General features: G+C 46.1%; 1 protein-coding gene across 13 annotated transcripts in view; it reads right to left on the reverse strand.

Annotated features, from left to right (window-relative positions):
* The window catches only part of znf536 (zinc finger protein 536), a 666,926-nt gene that overhangs the window by 493,945 nt on the left and 158,860 nt on the right, over positions 1-14,121 (reverse strand). Inside the window, exon 1 of one of the 13 annotated variants that reach the window (XM_038806602.1) lies at positions 4,653-4,676. The exons of the other annotated variants lie outside the window; for them this stretch is intronic. The gene's annotated coding sequence lies outside the window, so the exon portion shown is untranslated. Of the gene's footprint in view, positions 1-4,652; positions 4,677-14,121 lie in introns of those variants that run through there. 13 annotated transcript variants of the gene reach the window in all.

Here is a 14,121-nt window from a genome sequence, read left to right on the forward strand (position 1 = left end):
TAAAAGGGAAGAAGCATGAATAATTACAGGCAAGTCAATGTTATCTTGACAGTTGGAAAATTATTGAAAAAATTCCGAGGGATGGTATAAATTATCTTTTAGGGAGGCACAGATTAATCAAGGCAGTCAGCATGGATTTGTTGTGTTATGTCTGAACAATTGGATTACATTTTGTGAGGAAGTAACAAGGAGGGTCGATGAGGGTAGTGTGTTTGATGTAGTCTACATGGATGTTAGCAAGGCTTTTGGCAAGGTCCCACAGGGCAGACTGGTCAGAAAATCAAACACTCATGGAGTGATGAGATGGGCCCAAGGTTTTCTCAGTGGCAGGCAGAAACAAATTATGGTCAACAGATGATTTTGTGATAGGAAGTCTGTTTCCAGTGGGGTTCCGCAAGGTTCATTGCTGGGTCCTCTGCTGTTCATGGGTTATCAATGTTTTAGATGAAGAAGGGATTCTTCAGCCCTTCCTGTCAGCGGGATCATCCGGTCCAGCCAAAGTCGACCCCAGCCACAGGTTCCCCAGCGACGAGACAGACGAGCCATGCAAAACACCATAAACTTCAATGGGGCGGCTGGTAAATTCCAGCCTTGGATTTAAAGGCATGATAAAGGAGTTTTCTGATGATATATGTGGTTGATAGTGGGGAAGAAAGCTACAGGAGGGTATTAGTGAACTGGTCTAGCGGCCAGAAACTTGCAAATAGAATTGAATCTGGAAAAATATGAGGTCATGCATTTGGGAAGGACAAACAAGGCAATGGATATAAAATAAATGGTAGGCTTCAGACAAGTGTACAGGAGCAGATGGATCTTGGGAATATATATCAACACATCCCTGAAGCCTGCAGGACAGGTAGATAAGGTGGTCAAGAAGGCTGACAAAAGACCGAAGCATAGAGTATAAGAGCATAGGAGTTATGCCAGAACTATATAAACCACTAGTTAGACCACAACTACAGCCATCACATTGTAGGAAAGGTGTGATTGTGCTAAAGTGGATACGAATGGTAATGGAGACGTTTAGCAAGGAGAGAAAACTGGGTAGGCTGTGCTTCTTTTCTTTGGAACAGAAGATGTTCAGGGGAGATTTAATTGTAGTGTATAAAATTATAAGGTGCCTAGACATAGTGAATAAGAAGGACACATTTCCATCAGTAGAGAGACCAACTAACCAGGGGCATATATTCAATTGGTGGAAAGATTAGAGAGGAGCTGAGGAGAAATTATTTTGCTCAGGGGGTGGTTGGGGCCTGTAGAGGCAGAAACACTCGTCAGATTTTTTTAAAAACATATAGATATGCATTTGAAATGCAGGGGTAAGGACCTAGAGTTGGAAGGTAGGATTAGACTGGATAGCTGTCCTGAAGCTGGCACAGACAGGAGGTGCCAAATGGTCTCCTCTGTGCCATAAATCTTTTCATATTTCTATGAATAGTGTGTTGGTGACAGACATCCTGCCCATCGGTCAGTGAACAAGTGGGTACCCCAAGTTACTTTTATCCAGGATGCAGGTCGCAATTTGAAGGCAATCAAGAATTTATCTGGACCATATTTGGCCTCCTGATAGAGCAGGAATCCCATCGCCAAGACCTACCAGCCACTCAACATCCAGAAGCATTCCCATACTGGCAGCATCACCAGGAACAGTGACTGCTGCCAGCAATACACTGGAGCCTTCACCAAGGAACCCTGTGAAGAGATAAGTAGGATGAAGGTTGCGAAGAGGGTTTGTCTTCAAGTGCGGGAAGAGGGGTTGGATGGAAGGACAGGGAGTGACTCTCAGCAAATCCCTCAAATGGGCACCAAGTGCCTGTGAATAAGGGACCCCTGGGTTGGCCACTGACAACCCTGATAGTTTGCTGGTCAGCTTCCTGGAAGGTGGGAAATCCATGCAAATTTCATAATCCCTGAGCCACCAGTAGATTCTGGTGGGCTCAGGGGTAATTGGTTTCAAATGGCTAATTTAACAGGCCTAATTGGTTTCCCACATGTGGATTTCTTAGCGTGTAGATTTCCCACAACCGGCCCCTTCCCACTATTCTTAAAATGCTGGACAATTTTCCCTCCATCAAAATTTGGACACACAGTCTCCAGTGAGATCCTCCCAGCATCCTGTCTGCTCCAGAGGGTTTCATCCTTTGTTTCCAGAGCATACACCCTGAAAACATTGCAATTTAGTCATGTGTCCAACTAATATCATTTCTGTCATCCTAAATAGATTGCTGGTCCTAATGTTGATCTTGAAGTACTTCCAGCTCCCAGATGCATCAGAAAAAATTACCCAAGATCAGAAGATAATAACGAGGACCAAGGTCTTTTGGCTCATCTTAGCTCACTGACCAAGAAAAAATACAAGGTGGGATTTAGCGGCTGCATGAGCCGCAGGTACAAATTCTGTAATGGCTGCTAAATATTGCCAAAAACGGGATTTGCGCTGGCGGGATTACTGAATGCCATCTTCCCGGGAACCTCCCGGATGGAGCTTGTGGGTGTCTGGGGAGTGAGGAGGGTGTTGGTGTTGGGGGTTTTTCAAGATGGGGGTCACAAGTGGGTCTGAATGGCCCTGAAGCCTGCTGCCTGAGTTGTTTAAAAAGTTCTTACAGGTCTGCATGAGTCTGCTGCCTGTGGCAAGGGAGTACGGGCTGATTGCGGGTGCCGGTCACATGGGCTGGGCGGGGGTGGGGTGTGATGAGAGTGAAGTAGGCGAGTCTAATAGGCTGGGTGGATGAGGAGGGGGGAGGGAGGGTGCAAAAAATAAGGACTGGGTGTCCGGGAGTCTTAAGTGTAAAGACGTGACAGCAATGAGATCTCGGAATGATGCAGCCTGAGTAAAAGTGCCAATGAGCACTGCCTATCCCTGAAGCAGAAAGCAATTATGGCCTCTAAAATTCCTCAGACTCATGCTCCTCAAATTAATTGGTCATCAAAAGTTAACCTTTAATAATGTCAACTGCTCACATTCTCAAAATCAAGGATAGGGTGAAAACCCAGGGTTGTAGATTAAATACTTGGATGTATGGGATAGAGAGGGTCTGTGTCTGCATATAGTGTACATATCCATTAGCCCCCAAGCCGGACATCGACCAAATAAACCTCCTGGCAGAACCCTCAGTGATATTGAGAAAAAGAGAGGGGAGAACCAGGGAGAACCAGACGGGAGGCCAAAGGGCATTGCCCAAGGCCAATCATGCAACAGAGATGGGAGGGCACCTGTGATGTGAGTGAGCGTTAGATGCCAGATAAGGTGTGGGTCTGGCTGCTTCCCATTCCGGCAGGCCAAAGGATAAGGGGAGGTGCTGTTGTTAAGCGGAAGTGACACCAATGTGACTCTCTCTCTCTCTCTGTCTGCTAACCGAGTGATATTGGCTTGGAACCAGTGGAGTTGGCTATTCTTCTCACAGCGTTGGAGGAACACAGACTCCAGCAGAAATGAGTAACTGCACCCAGGGAAGACTCAGCGCCAGGAGACCAGAGGGCCATAGAGCAGACTCAGGTGTTGGAGGCTGCACCAGCCAAACAGGGAGCTCAAAGGCTCGGAACGACACCAGGGGTATACAGAACCCGGGTGTCCTTCATGGAGCTGTCGAACAGCATGTGCCGTAGGAGATTCCACCTCACAAGTACCTGTGCCACATTCTTTCCAAATTGGCGGCAGGTGGAGATGGACGACATCCTCCCCCCTGTGGCCGTGAAGGTCATCGCAGGCCTCAACATCTATGCGATGGGTTCATTCCAGGGCTGCATGGGTGACCTGCGTTGCATTTCGCAGTCATCTGCCCATAAGTGTATCCAAGAGGTCACGGTGCACTCTATGCAAGGGACTCGGACATCATTCATTTTGAGCTGGATTAGGCCCAGCAGGGCGAGAGGGCTGCAGGACTCGGCTCCATAGCTGGTTTACCACAGCTACAATTGCACTCATGTCGCTTTACACACCCCGTGGCATCAGGGAACCCCTTCATCAACAGGAAGGAGTTCCACCTCTCAACGTCCTGCTGATTTGTGACCACCAGATGAGGTTTGTGCATGTGTGTGCACATTTTCTCGGGAGCGTGCATGACAACTACATCCTTGGGCAATCGCAAATCCATGGAATTTGAGGGTCACAACCAAGCTGCAGGAATAGTTTGTTTCTGACAATTGATAGCCCCTGAGATCTTGGCTGATGACACCTGTGCAGAGGCCTGAGACTGAAGCAGAGGCCCACGACAATGAGACTCACAGGGTTACCCAGTCTGTGACAGAGTGATTATCGGCCACTCAAAATGTGCTTCCACTGCCTCAACAGATCCAGTGGGGCCCTTCAGTACAGTCACCAGACAGTGGTGGCCTTCTGTGCCCTAAGTAACCTGGCAGCAGCGGGCAACAACCTTATTGATGGAGACCTGGAGTGTCATGTTTCCTCGGATGAGGAGGAAATCCTGGAGGGAGTAGAGGAAGAGGTTGATGTGGAGCCGGAGGATGGAGGACAGAAGGGGGAAAGCGCTCTCATGGGCAGGAGAGCTAAGGAAGCCCTCACCGCTTCCCACTTCATGCTGTAGGACCAGCATGTTCTGCGAAACTCAACATGGCCCACCCCCCTCCCCCCCCTCCAATCTGTCATGAACCCTCCGCGACCGTAGGATGAGGGTAGCAGAAATATTAATCACCATGGTGCTGGGTTTGAGTGCCTGCTGACCGGTCAATGCAGGAGTGTGATCATGACTCGCAGTGATGAATTGTCTGTGATGCTCCTCAGCTATTGCTTATGTCTGCCTCCTGTCTGTCTGCTGCCAGCACACTGACTCCATGACTCATGTCTGAGTGAGGTTCCACGTTCCATTCCTTTGTCCCTTTGCTCTAGAGGAGTATTAGGGGCAGGGTCCAAGGTTCACTGATTGATGCCTGATTCCATTCACAATTAATAAAACATTAGCTATGAGAGTGCATTTCCATATGCCTGACATTGAGGGCCGGAAAGAAGACAGTTGGCCAGATGGGATAAAGCGCGATGCCACTGGGAGGAGGGTTAACAAAAGTGAGATTTTGGTTGTGAAGACCAATAGAATTGAATACAGTGGCATGTGCAGGATTTACAAGTGATAAACTCCCCCCTAACTATCTGTGCCTAACTTCACCCGTGTCCACAATGTGCCTCGACAATTACTCACACTTGCGAACCCTCCCACTATGAATAGATGTATTCACAGGATGTGGTGGCCTGCTACCTTCCACTCTCTGTTGCCAGACATGCCCTTTGCTGGTGTCCTCTGGAGGGCCAGGACCTGGAGGGCCTGAGTTGTGCCAGTATCAGAAAGTGGGGATTCAGGTGGGCTGGTCACTCCCAAATTCCCCTGGGTGGAAGGACCTGGGATGTGCTTCAGCGGTTCCTCCTCTCTCTGGGTACTTGTGGGCCCCAGGATCACTCCATGGGGTGGAGAGGCAACTGGAGTGAGCTCCCGAAGCCTTATCATATGGCATTGCCAATCCTGGAGGCCCACCATTGTCTGCAACATGGTGTTGATCTCTCAGCCATGGTCCTCAGCTACTGGGACATGCTTCAGAATTCTCCAGTCAGGGGTCCGACCTCTTGCCCCACGCTTTCCACTGTAGATACTATCCTTCCAGTGTTGGCCTAGGTGCCACACATTGTCGTCAACATCTCCTCTGACAGAAGCCTTTGGGACTGACCCATTCAGCCTTGCACATGAGTGTCGCTGACAACCCCTCCTGGTATTCCCAGATCTGCCTTTGCACCACCGGAAACTGAGGGCAAACGTGTCCAGAGGCACAGCACCTGCCTGGGGCACAGCTGAGTCCTGGTATCCAGCAGACCTCTGACTGTCTGATCCCTTGGATGCTCCTGCCTCCTCCTGATGTGCATCAGAAGCAGTGCATTGCTCACCAGAAAGTGACCCTTAAGCCTGCCTGGCCGGTTCCTCCTCCAAGCAAACTCCATGGCCCTCTCTTCATACAGAGTCAGGATCCTCAGCTCAGGCATCCCACCGTCCATTTTCTCTCGCTTGCGGCGGTTGTGGGCGATCTTCTCCTACGAAAGGGGGCAGCACGGTAGCATGGTGGTTAGCATAAATGCTTCACAGCTCCAGGGTCCCAGGTTCGGTTCCCGGCTGGGTCACTGTCTGTGCGGAGTCTGCACGTCCTCCCCGTGTGTGCATGGGTTTCCTCCGGGTGCTCCAGTTTCCTCCCACAGTCCAAAGATGTGCGGGTTAGGTGGATTGGCCATGCTAAATTGCCCGTAGTGTCCTAAAAAGTAAGGTTAAGGGGAGGGGGAGGGGGGTTGTTGGGTTACGGGTACAGGGTGGATTCATGGGTTTGAGTGGGGTGATCATTGCTCGGCACAACATCGAGGGCCGAAGGGCCTGTTCTGTGCTGTACTGTTCTATGTTCTATGTTCTTTATTCTATCACAAATGGGGAGATGTGAGCTAGCAGGTCAAAGGCTGATGATACCTGGTCAGCAGGGAGAGGTTTGAATGAGTTGGGGGGTGGAGGATTTTTTAACTTCAATTTTTAAAAATATCTTTATTGTCACAAGTAGGCTAACATGAACACTGCAATGAAGTTACTGTGAAAAGCCCCTAGTTTACACATTCCTGCGTCTGTTCAGGTACACGGAGGTAAAATTGAGAATGTCCAAATTACCTAACACATCTGGGGCTGGTTTAGCACAGGGCTAAATCGCTGGCTTTTAAAGCAGACCAAGGCAGGCCAGCAGCATGGTTCAATTCCCATACCAGCCTCCCCGAACAGGCGCCGGAATGTGGCCCCTGGGGGCTTTTCACAGTAACTTCATTTGAAACCTACTTGTGACAATAAGCGATTTTCATTTCATTTTTCAATTTTTCATTTTGGGACTTGTGGGAGGAAACTGGAGCACCCGGAGGAAACCCACGCAGACACAGGAAGAACGCGCAGACTCCGCACAGTGACCCAAGTGGGAAGCGAACCTGGGATCCTGGCACTATGAAGCAACAATGCTAACCACAGTGCTACCGTGTGACCCATGGTTGAGGATGCGGTTGGGAGGTTGGATCCTGGGGCCCTGCAAGGTTGCGGCATGTAGGATCCAGGTGATGTTCTGGAGGTAGACAAAAGGGTGGAGTGCAGAGAGGAGACCGTCAGCACTTACCCTTGCTGATCACAGTAGGTCATTCATCTTTTTCCATGATTGCACACCCTTCCTCTTGGTCATCCTGCAGGCATGATCAGTGCTGTCATCATGTCCCAGGCTGGTTTCGTCACCTTGCTGGAGGGCCTCCTGCCAGCCTGGGGTACAGTGTCACCTGCCTCTCCACCACGGCATCCAGCAAATGGCTGAGGGCCACCCTCCGTAAATCTAGGAGCTGGTTCCTTAGCTGCCAACCTCCTGGTTTGAATGAAAGCAAGTGCTGTGGGGCCCTTCAAAGGCAGCGTCCCCGTGACTGAAGTGCTCAGATGACCCCTGGGGCAGGTGAATCAGACATTTCATGCCTAATTTCATGCAGTATTTTTCATGTGAGGAAAAATGAATTTCCAGTTTGCCTGTAAATTGCGGTCCGGATTGCGCCACCAGGGCCGACGGGAATTCCATGCCGAAAATGACACTTGCTCATTTTTTCGGGAAATTCAGTCCAGTTTCCTAATCAAAGTATCCAACTATTTTTCCAGGCTTTGTCTTTGCCATCGTACCAAATTCCAAATGTCCATTCCCAATGTTATCAAAATTTGTCTTTCAGCAGTTTGGCCCGTGGTCCCTTGTTTTAAATCTTGGCAGCTTAACTTGTGATAATCAGAAAATGAATGATTTGCAGACTGTTAGAGCACTGGTGTGGGGTGAGTTACCACAATTAGATTTGTCTTTTCTGTGATATTTATATATGTATATATATATATATACACTCTAATGGGGTTCCCACTATGTCATCTACTTTTAAGGTGGGCAAACACAAGTTTTCTTCATCTTTTTCTGACAACTCATAGCTCCTTTCTGCAAAATCGCCAGTGCTTTCACATCACCTTTGTGCCTCAGTAAGAGGGCAAATACTTCCCAATGTGACCTGATCCAAGGTAATATAAAAGTGGAAGGATGGATTCCAGCTGAAAAACCCACTTCCTGGTTTCTTTTCTTAACTACGAATAATAAACTTGGTAATAATCTTTAACAGTATTCATTAAAATATAATTAAACAGTGGAGCTAAAATAATAATTATATTTTTGTAATTGCATCCCAAGGACATAAACAGCACGAGTGCATAATTTTAAAAGAAGGAAGAGGAACCACTTTATCCCACAGCAACACCTAGGTAGGAAGAAGCTCATCCATACCTGGAGGATAACATTTAAACAAATGGGAAACATGTACCGAACTGTGAGTAAACTACCATGCTTCTGTAGTTTCTATCCTCATTTCTTCCAAAATGGCACAACCTCAAGAGAAAGAAGTACATTTGTTTGAAGATTCAAGGCAGAAGCTGACACATCTGTGCCCAGCTACACGTCTCTTTGTTCATCTAATCAAAATATTATCATAATCTCTTAAACCACGTGGAATCCTGAAACTATCTCAGGTAGGAATTTTGGCAGTGGGTTGAATACACCTTTATTTTTGTGTCAGACGTGTTGGCGGCCCCAGTGACTAATGTAACCAACTTCCTCACTTTCCTTGCCAATTAGTACTGGAGCCAGATAACAGCACTTAACTCGTTCCATAGATCTGAAGTAACAATCTAGAAATTTGAGTCGTAGCAAATTAATATGTTGTCATAAGATACTAGCATTCGGAGAAAGGTAAATTTTGAAGAACAAACTTAAAAATCTGTCCAGGAAGGGTGCTTCCTTACTTCTAGTGAGGATTAAAATGTGGATAACTTTAGAGGCATCCCATGATCACAGATGCAAACTCCCCCGATGTGTAATCATGAAATTCCCTTTTTGTGGCCCTCAGCATGTTACAAAATGATAGTAACTTAATTCTGTTGACTGCTTGGTAGATTTGGGGAAGGCATTTATGGGCAGAGAGGGAGACACACTCCTGGTGACCCAACTAAACTGACGGTCAGCCTTCTGTCCCTTAGTGGAGGATGTACCGATCTTGAGGGCTGACATCTTGGGTTAGGAGGGGAGGGGATTGGCTCAATATCCACAGGGCACTCCCCAAGTTATGCGCCCCCACAGAGTAAATGCCCCCTGGCGGGTGGAGTGGGAGTGAGGGGGCACTAAAAGCTCACCCATGGTTTTGATGGCCAGTGAGGAACACAATAAATACCAGTATCCTTTCTCACCCTGTCTTTGGCTTTCCTGTGAACAAGAAAGATGACAAGGAGCAGATTTCCTGGTGCATGATATATCTAGTCAATATCAAAAGTCTGTTTTTACGTACAAAGCGTTTTTCCTCTGCATTTACTATATAGGACCCAGTTCTGAGCAGGTCCATTTCTAAAATATGATGCTAGTCAGCTTCAAAGACACCTTGCATCTGGCAGCTAAATGGCACTGCTAGGATCGCGGTCTGTAAAATTAAAATGTTCCAATATACTTCCCATTGCGATACTGTCTAACTTAAAGCAATTTAGCTGGACACAAGCCTGAGTTTGGAACTGCTGAATCGTTGGTGAGATTATTCTTAAATCCAATACATTAATGTCCCAATTTGACAACAGATTTTATTGCACTTGGCAGAGATGTTCCTAATTATTTGTGCAAAAATTTCAAGGTGATGTAATTATGATGCAATGGAATGAGCAGGGGGTAGAGGTTATATCTTGACCTGAGGTGAGTTGCACAAATCCACTGTTGGACAAGCATGCAAGTCACTGACCTCAAGAAAACTACTTGACTATGTCAAAAGAGAAGCAAATCGGCCATGTATGACTCATTAGAGAAACATTTCTGCAGGTCAGTACAGGACAGGCTGCTCAATGTGTCATCTTCTGTGGATGCTGGAAAGTAATTTTGAGATTCTGGAAGTTGAAGGAGTATTTGCAGAGTAATGCACGTGCACTACTCGCATGCAAACCTGTCAGTCGGTGATTATACATCATGCAGCTCGATTCATTTGAATAGAAAGTTGATGTTTAACAATGTGGTAAGGCTTTTAATTATACCTTGAATAGAGCTCCCTCCTAAGGTATAGGTATGCACAAGATGAAATGGTTCAGCTTTACATTGTGGCTTGACAAGGGCGAGCATTAAACCTTTAATACGTTAACAGGCAACATTTTGCAGAATGTAATTTTGGCCCATGTATGTTTAAATACCACCTTTAATGTTGGAAAAGTCCCACCGACACTCAAAACATAAAGTTGCTGGATAGCCTCACTTGCAAATTCTTTAAAGCAAGCCGTTTACTTGGTTGGCTGATCGCAGGTAATGCAGATAGTCTACATAGTCTGGTCACCACCCACTACCTGAAGTGGTGCGCTTCTGTCTTCTGGGAAACAATAAACTGTGCAACTCTCCTCACACTCACCTCTTGTTGCTGCGTGGCCATTTTTCCAGCACTCGGACTGTGCATGGGATGTCTCATTACTCTATTACTTGCCCACAGAATCAGTATCAAGCCTCCATATTGAGTCTGCTGTCATTGAAATTTTGCTTGGCACTTCACCCCTCTAAATATCATTTCCGCCTTTGGGAAACTTCAAAAAGGAATTTAACATATTTTTTTAAAAATTGAACATTTTAAACACTCCAGCAAGATGTTCCCTCATATGCAGATATTTACCTTAAAGTTCGCACATCACTTTAAGTTTGACACTCCAGACTGATTTTTCCATTCATTCCACTTTGCAGACCCTGTGTACCTTGCAAACAGCATACAGGGTTGAGAATAAACATGACAGTGCTTTGATCGATTTGGGGTAGTCAACCCACTGTCTTGCCAGCTATCCTTGCACTACCAACAACAATGAGGAAAAGCCTAAACATATGCTGAAATATTCAGAGTTGGTAAGGGTGGTTGTTGTCGTGAGTGAAAAAGTATTGCCCTGTTCTGCTAGTGGTTACCCTCCCGAGGATGGAGGTGGGGCTTATGTTGGGGGGAAGTGCAAGCAGCCTTACTTTAAATCTATCCAACGTCATACATGAGCAGTAAAAACTTACCGATAATACAGAATAACAACAATGAAAAGAATTTAACAATTGCCCAGCACCGACATTGTTCACCCTAACCATCGCATAAATGCATCCACACATTCTACAATGTTCAAAAGAAATGCAATATATTCATTGTTTCCATACTAATCCAAACCACCATATTAATCATGGCCGACAGTTACAAATGTACTGGTAAAAGTATAACATTACTGTACATTTATATCAAGGGTAGAAATCAGTTCTGTGGCTCTTCACCCCGGTCCCTTCCTTGATACCATGACAACTGATCATCTAGAGAATGTCAGAGTGGATTGAAGATGAATTCCTCAAGACCATGGATTAAAACCAAATATAATCCTCTTCAGAGAAAACAATTGTTCCTTTTCTGGGAAATAATGTAAGTTTTACTGAACCTGATGCGACAAGTGAAAAACACGGTTTTGAATTTTTCCACAACACCCTTTCTGACAATTATTGAACTGCCTGTGTCAATGAAGTCTTGTACCGTCAAGTAGCGAATGTTTAATGTAAGTATTAAAATTAAGCTGTTACCTTCAAGATTGCTCTGGGCTGTTATTGTTCCCCCAGCAGAAGGCCCCCTAACAGTAGCTAGACTATAAGAAAAGAGTATATATCCATAAATAATCGGGGCTTGTAAGAAAGCAATTACAATAATTGTGACAGGTTCTAAATCATCGTATAGATTAGACAAATTAAATTGGCAAAGGTAGCTTTGAGGATCAGTTCATAAAGTACACTGGGGACAGTTTCTTCTTACAATGGGCACAATTCAGTGGCGAAAAGATAAAGGCCGCTTTTCGGCGCGTTTGGTGAGGTATTTCTCAGCGGCTGTCGCACCAAGATTCACCTCGCTATTCACTGCCACTTTACTGGTTTTTTTGGACCCTGGGATGTTTGCCCCCGCAGAGGCCACACTTAGTCGATTTTATAGGAATGATGCTTCTCAGATCAGGGTGCCATTTTGACCGGCAGCTCCAATCTCTGCACTCCCCTCTTTAAGGACCCCCCCCATTTATTGACCCCCCCCCCCCCTTCAACCTTGTTGAGGCTCCTGGAACCCCCCTCACCTCCCCCCTGCAATGGGCAAAGCCAGCTCCAGCCTGACCACTGAGAGTGCCAACCTGGCACCCTAACAGTGCCAACCTGGCACTGCCAGGGTGCCAAAGGGAGTGCCAGGGTACCATCCTGCCCTGTCCCCGACTCCCAGGGATCTCAATTGGCCTGTGAGAGCACCCAAAGTGCCGCCATGCCTGGTCCATGTTTGTGGATATCAGTGCTAAACGGCACCCTGGCAAGGTCTCGCAGGCTCAGCCAATGGTTCTTGGGCACTGGGCACATGTGACATCCGGATATTTAAATGAGGCTAATGGATCATTTAAATCTGCAGATCTGGATCACGCCCATCGAAGGCAAGATACAGGACTGGCTGGGCGGAGAGTCGGGTGACTCACGATTGACCCAGTGCCTGACACGGGGCTTGATTTGGGGCACTCATGCGATTCACTTACTGCACCAGGATCTACGCCAGGTGCAATGCGGTCGCTGAATCGCGCCCAATATATTCTGGAACTAACCTGGGAGCAAGCTATTTTATACCTGGTAATAAGTTAAGATATAGGATTAATTAATTATCCCAATACGAAGGATTCTGTTGGCAAGAGTGTGTATAATAAAATCGAGTTTCACGTTTACTTTTAGAGTGAGAAACTTGGGTCTGAAACTAATTTCTTAAATTTAAATAAAGGCAACTACAAAGGAATGAAGGTGACTACAATGGACTGGGAAACTATTTTTAACGGTAAAATGGCAGATAAGTAGTGGCAGATATTTGAAGAATTATTTCATAACTCTCAAAAATATGCTTCATTGAGAAAAACAAAAGGACAAACTAACTATAGTTATATAAAAATAGTGTCAAGCAAAATAAAAAGGTGGACAATGCTGTGAAGATTCGTGGGAGTCTGACAGATTGGAAGCATTTTAGAAACTAAAAACAGATGACCAGAAGAATAAAGAGAGAGAAATTAGAATATGAATGGAAGATAACAAGAAATATAAAAGCAGACAGTAAGAGCTTCTACAAGTGAATACAAAAAGAGTATAGCTAAAAGTAATCTTTGGTCCCTTAGTGGCTAGGGGATTAATAGTATAAAACAAGGAAATGACAAAAACCTTGAACAAATTCTTTGTATCTGTCTTCCCAGTAGACGACACAAAAATATCCCAAGAAAGTCAAGAAGCAAAAAGGACGGGGAATGTGAAACAATGACTATCATTAGAAAATAAGTACCAGGTAAATCAATAGGACTAAGGTCTGGCAAGTCCCATGGACCTGGTGGCATGCATCCAAGAAAGGAGGGAGGCAGAAAGCAGGAAACTATACATCAGTTAATCTATCATTGGTCATTGGAAAAATGACAGAATCCATCATTATGGTGGTAATCGCAAGACATTTAGAAAATCAAAATAAGCAGAATCAACAGGTTTTTGTGAAAGGGAAATTTATTAGAGGGTGGATGAAGGGGAATCAGTAGATGTAGTATATTTGGATTTTCAAAAGGCATTTAGTAAATTGCCATATAAAAGGTTACTGGAGAAGATAAGGGCGCAACTTAATGAAAAGAAATAGAGTCCCGTTTTGGGCACTTTTACCGGGGTGTTTCCCGGCACTTGCAGTGCTGAGGGCAGCCAAGCTATTAAACCGGACTCTACTTTTTTGGGCCTTGGCGAGGAACGCTCTGTGGAGGCCTCACTTATACTCATTTCCTGCATTAATGAGTACAGCTCATCAGTGCAGGAAGAGATCGGAGCGCCTATGAACACACCCCACCATGGTCTCCAGGTGCCATACCGCACCCCCCCCCCAAACCCCCCGCTTCACCCCACCTCATAAGGGCAGTTATCCCTCAGGCCTGTGGAATGCCCCTCCCCAGCCGTATGATGCCACATTGGCGCGACTCACTACTGGTTGATAAAAATGAAAACCATGATCATGATGACCATGCCAGGGGTGCGGAGGTGTGT

Source organism: Scyliorhinus canicula, chromosome 9 (genome assembly GCF_902713615.1).
Source record: "Scyliorhinus canicula chromosome 9, sScyCan1.1, whole genome shotgun sequence".
NCBI classification, from domain to species: Eukaryota; Metazoa; Chordata; class Chondrichthyes; order Carcharhiniformes; family Scyliorhinidae; genus Scyliorhinus; species Scyliorhinus canicula.